The sequence below is a fragment of the Anolis sagrei genome, chromosome 1 (genome assembly GCF_037176765.1).
Source record: "Anolis sagrei isolate rAnoSag1 chromosome 1, rAnoSag1.mat, whole genome shotgun sequence".
Taxonomy (NCBI): domain Eukaryota; kingdom Metazoa; phylum Chordata; class Lepidosauria; order Squamata; family Dactyloidae; genus Anolis; species Anolis sagrei.
In genome coordinates this window covers 20,375,357-20,380,988 of record NC_090021.1, presented here as the reverse complement: position 1 = coordinate 20,380,988, position 5,632 = coordinate 20,375,357, and the positions used below count along the sequence as shown (strand labels likewise).

Here is a 5,632-nt window from a genome sequence, read left to right as displayed (position 1 = left end):
GGACTCACTATCGGGAATGCTTCTCTAGTCCTGGGGTGAGTTCCCACAGCCGTCCTGCACCTTTACAGCTCCTGGAACCCAAAGGTGCAGGAGAGTACCCGCCCCTCCCTGCAGCCCCCAATTTCCCCCTAAAACTTACTAAAAAAAAAAAAGATCCCTTGCTGTCATAAAGCCTCTCCTTGCATCCTTCTGGTACGAGAAAATGATGCCTGAGGAGATGGGGGTGAGGTGAGGTGAGGTGAGATTTTCCTCCTTACCCTTCCTATCTATTCAGTCATCATTTTCTTGCACCAGGAGGATGTGAGCTTGTTTGTAAAAACTGCAGTACAATAAGTTGTAAGACCTACATTCAATGTCTTGGTTTTTACAAGGGCAAAGTCTTGCATTGTATGGGACCTCTGCAAATCTGCCTCAAAGCACTTCAGATTGGAACACATTGCACCTTGCCTTGGACGATAGGCAGTGATATTTGGCCACAGTCAAGTTCTTAAGATAATTTGCTTCATGAAAAGGCCCAGCATAATGTATGGTCAGGACACTTGGGGAACAGGAAACATATAGGTGGAAATGCAGCTCACAGAAGGCAGTGCCCCACAGTCTTTGCTTGATAGATTTAATTGTAATGTCATAACCAAGATGAGACAGGAGAAAGGAAGAGAGGGCAATAGAAGAGGCTTTTTAGAGTTAAGCTTGAACTAGTTGCTACTGTAATCATCCTGGGCTAGATGGTAAATCAGAATCGAGCCCAGTCTGAAAACACTAACTTAAATCCAATATTTAAGGGCAGTGTGCATAATAATTTGTTCATGTTCCTTTCAAACAATAGTCTCTCTCCACCCCCCCCCCCCAAAAAGCCTGAGTCCTCTGTTTAAAAGTTTGATGACCCCCACCATAAAATCACCTGGTGGACCTAGAAAATGCCTAAAGAGGGCAAATTTTGTCAAACACAGGTAAATGCAACTGCAGGTATTGGTCCCATGGATATGGGTATTGCAGTCTATTGTCGAAGGCTTTCATGGCTGGAATCACTGGGTTGTTGTAGGTTTTTTGGGCTGTATGGCCATGTTCTAGAAGCATTCTCTCCTGATGTTTTGCCTGCATCTATGGCAGGCATCCTCAGAGGTTGTGAGGTCACATATCCTTGTATCATGTCGCTCCCTTTCTGCCTCCACTCTGGTATGTGTTTCACTTTCCTATTTCCCAGAGTACTATAGTCTGCTGTATTTTGTGGAGTGCTTGTTGTCACATTTCTTCAGTCACTCCCTACTTGCTCCCTTCACCACCTTTTCCCACTCACCAAGTCCTGACTCCGAAAAGAAGAGAACAGCACGATGGCGAGCCAGTTGGGAGCAAATTATTATTTTTGGCTTAGTGGCCCCCATCCATGCTAGTCCAATGTAGTTCCATCCGTACTCGATCTGCTTTCAACCCAATCCATCAACATGTCCCTATTTTTGTGTGCATGTTTCTAATCTTTGTTACAAATTTTGCTGCGGAGGAAGCAAAAAGAGCAACATTCCCTTTCAACAATGAATCGAAATAAGGACATGAGAAATACAATTTCCATTAGAAGAACATTCCCCCTTGTCCGGGGCGATTGCTTGTCCCTTACGACAGGTTGAAAGCGGAAAAGCATTAAGGAAGATATATCTGTCCCATTAAGGTTGGGCCTTTATTGTGCAATGTTTGTATCGCAACCCGTACTGGGAATTCCTCTGCATGCTGTTTATACAGTGTTGCCTAGCTGTGTGTTTCCCCCTTGCGAATGCGATAATAATAAAGAGTGCGCTCCTTGAATAATGCATGTTGTCAAAGTGCTCTCGGATACTTTAAAATTATCCACTTTTGGCAGATATGTAGCTGTTAAATTTTCATCAGAGGCTCTTTTTTTTATTGGCGTGTCTCATAAACCTGCCTATTACTCACAAATGAATGTTTCTTTGCTCTACTCTTGTCCAGAATGTATGTTTGTGCTTTTGGGGATAAATAAATAGCAGATGGGAGAATGATGAACAAACTGAAAATGAGACATACTGAAATGATACACCTGACGTACAGCTCATTTCTTCAATTCATAGTATGGCTCTTCTTGGTTTCCCTTCATCTTGAAATTTCTGCCCAAACTAGCTATTATACAAACAAACAGGCATTTGAAATATTGCAGGCAATTTAGACAGCATAGGGCCATGTTGGCTTAGGATAATGGGAGCTGGAGTCTAACACCTTTGGCGAGCACAAGATTGAGGCAGAGTATTTTAATAGGCAGAGAAGAGCAAATGATACTCATTTTTTAAAAAAAGATCTTAAGGTGGCATTTAATAAAGCCAATATAACTAATTTAAAAGGATGTAAACTAAGAGAGCAGTCTACCCACTTGTTTAAGGAACTCCATTGGTTTCTGTTCATGTTCCGGTCCCAATTCAAGGTGCAAAGGTGCAGGTTATCACCTACAAAGCCCTGAATGGTTTGGGACCCGCCTATCTTCGTGACCACATTTCTTTTTATAATCCTGCACGATCTCTTTGATCTTCGGGGGAGGCCCTCCTCTCGCTCCCACCTCAATCACAAGTGCGACTTGTGGGAATGAGGGAGAGAGCCTTCTCCGTTGTGGCCCCTTGGCTTTGGAACTCACACTACCTAGTGAGAGTAGGCAAGCCCCCACCCTGGCAGCCTTTAAGAAAAACCTAAAAACCTGGCTCTTCTGGCGTGCCTTTGATGAGTGAACACATATGCCCATATCATGTCTGTCCCAACTATAGTTCTGTCCTCATGACACTCTTTTCCTTGTCTTTAATGCAGGCTCAATCCCATTGTTCTCCCCTTTTGAGCTCCCCCACAGAGACATACTTCTCCATTTACTTATCTCACCCAGGGTTTTATCAATCTTGTTCTGTGCATTTGGCTCGCCCACCGTGCTTTTATTTTTTTTCTTTATCACGTTACATTGCATCTGTTTATTTCATTTTCTGTTATTTGATGTATTTTATTTTTGTGTTATTATTTGCTGTTTGTATTCTATTTTATAATTTTGTACTGTAATTCTGGGCTTGGCCTCATGTTAGCCACCCTGAGTCCCCTTTGGGGAGATGGTGGTGGGGTATAAATAAAGATTATTATTTTACTGGCACAAAAGCATGGTATGTCACAGAAAACAGGATCTATATGCTGGATTTTGAAAAAAAAAATCACAAGTCAAACACTTCCCAAGCGTCTAGGACTGTGTGATGTATTTTCGAATGATGTGCGCAGATCCAAGTAAGGTGGCCTTTTGCAGTTGACAGATCATGATTTTGTCAGCGTTTATTGTTTCCAAATGTAGACTGAGATCTTTTGGCATGGCACCCAGTGTGCCAATGATCACTGGGACTACCTGTACTGGTTTATGCCAGAGACTTTGCAGTTTGATTTTGCGGTCTTGATAGCTGCGTTTTTCCTGTTGTTTTTCCTCAATGCGACTGTCACCCAGTATGGCGACATCAATAATCCAGACTTTTTTCTTTTTCACAATTGTGATATCTGGTGTATTGTGTTCCAAAACTTTGTAAGTCTGGATTCGAAAGTCCCACAGTATTTTTACATGTTCATTTCCCACGACCTTTGCGGGTTTATGATCCCACCAATTCTTTACTGCTGGCAGGTGGTACTTGTGACATAAGTTCCAGTGAATTATCTGGGCCACAGAGTTATGCCTTTGTTTGTAGTCCATCTGTGAGATTTTCTTGCAACAGCTGAGGATATGATATCACTTCTCTGCCTTTTGGCTAAGATCAAGTATAGTATCTGTTCTTATCAGTTTAATATCTGATATATCCTCTATTTGAGGAATATATATTAAATGGATTTTTGGGCCTGGGAGATGGAATAGGAGCTTGCTCCATCCACTCCACGCATCGACCTGGTATTGCAGTGCCTAAAACAATTCATATAATAAGATTATTATTATTATTATTATTATTATTATTATTATTATTAGAGCGACAAGAAACCTTTATAGCAGCACTCGTAGCATTCTTTGCACATTTTTTCTTCTAGTCTGTTTTTATTTTGATGTGCGACTTCAAGTTACCTGCCAACCTATAGCTACCTCATGAATTTCATAGTTTTCTTAGGCAAAGAATACTCAAGGTTTAGCTGGTTTTTGTTGGAGCATGTAAGACATCGGTTAGTGTGTGTCAACTGTAAAATAAGATGCACAAAACTAATTGGTCAGGCTATGCCCGGGGAGCCGGCTGAGCCTGGGTCTTTTGGATACTGTTACATTTTTCAGGCTTGAGCTATGCAGCTGCTTGCAGAGAAGCAGAGAGAGATATTTTGGAGTGTGCTCGTATTTCATCAGCTGCTGGAAGGAGTTTCTCCACATGGGTAAAGAAAGACAATTTAAAATCTCTCAAAAAGACATTATGTGAGTCGATGCAACTGATCACATGCTTGTAAATATGTTGTTCTGATTTACAAAGAGTAAACTACTTTTTAAAAATAGAATCATAAAATCATTGAGTTGGAAAAGACCTTGTGGGCCATCCAGTCCAATCCCCTTGAATACTTGTTCTTTATTGATCACCTGCATGGCATATTTTGTTTCTCTGGCAAGATAGTGTGTGTGGACTGATCAAATGTGAACTACACATGGTTTATTTTACATTATGTCACAGTTTCTTCCTCTGAAATATAGTGTACATTGACAGGCTCCCATCCAGATGCTAACCAGGGTTGACTCTACTTAACTTCCAAGATCAGACATGACTTGGTATCTTTAGAGTAGGTTTGGAGCAGTGGTTTATTTTCAAAAGTATATTTTTTTCTTAGCTGGAATAAGTAGAAACAACACTTTTCCAAAATAGAAGCTAGAGATGTTTGCAATTTGAACAATGGTTTGCAGGCTGCATACAAATGACTCAGTAAGATGTGTATGATCATTGTGAGGGTGTGATATTTGTGTGTGTCCCCCATTCTTGCTTTAAAGGTTAGCCTATCTCCCATATTTCAAGAAGCCGGCAATCTGGGGGCTATATCATAGAAATCTTGTGTTTCTCCTTCTATTGCCTCCTTTGTCTCTTGGAAACAATTACAAGGCAGAGGAGATGCAATGATATTTAACACTTGTAATATATATTTGAAGCCCTAGTGCGAAAGAAAGGAAAAGGAAGGGTGGGGGAACCTTCCCTAATTCTTATATAACCTTCAGAATTCAGCACACGCCCCCTGTGACTGCTCGACATCAAAGCCAATGCAGAACTTCATGTCCTAAGAAAAACAACATTCTTTGGTGTGCTAATACATCATTAATGCCTTTTTCCTCTGCTAGTCCTCCGGCAGGACTTTTCTCTCCAAGAGCAGTAAAGAGGAGGTTGTGCTGGCTAGATCTGGAGAGCACATGATGGATGTGATTGTATTTGTTAGGCAAAGGTGGAATAGGCAGAAGTTTCCACTAGAGGAGTTCAGCTATGGGGAGGGGGCCAGATGAGGGCATTGCCTCTCCAAATAAAGAATTCTGCCCCCAGTGTAATTTTCCATCAGTCTCAAAATTTCTAGCATTGCACACACTGAAAATTATCCACACCCAGAAAGCTTATATTTGTTGTGTTCTTGGGAGATTTGCCTGCTCCCATTCTTTGGATGTTGAAAGTGTATT

The 5,632-nt window shown here is 41.3% G+C and overlaps 1 non-coding gene across 1 annotated transcript; it reads left to right on the top strand.

Moving 5' to 3' along the window:
* Nucleotides 1-3,741: 3,741 nt before the first annotated feature.
* LOC132762208 (U2 spliceosomal RNA) lies at nucleotides 3,742-3,929 on the top strand. Its single transcript, XR_009630125.2, has one exon. It is a non-coding gene; the product is annotated as a U2 spliceosomal RNA (small nuclear RNA).
* Nucleotides 3,930-5,632: the final 1,703 nt, after the last annotated feature.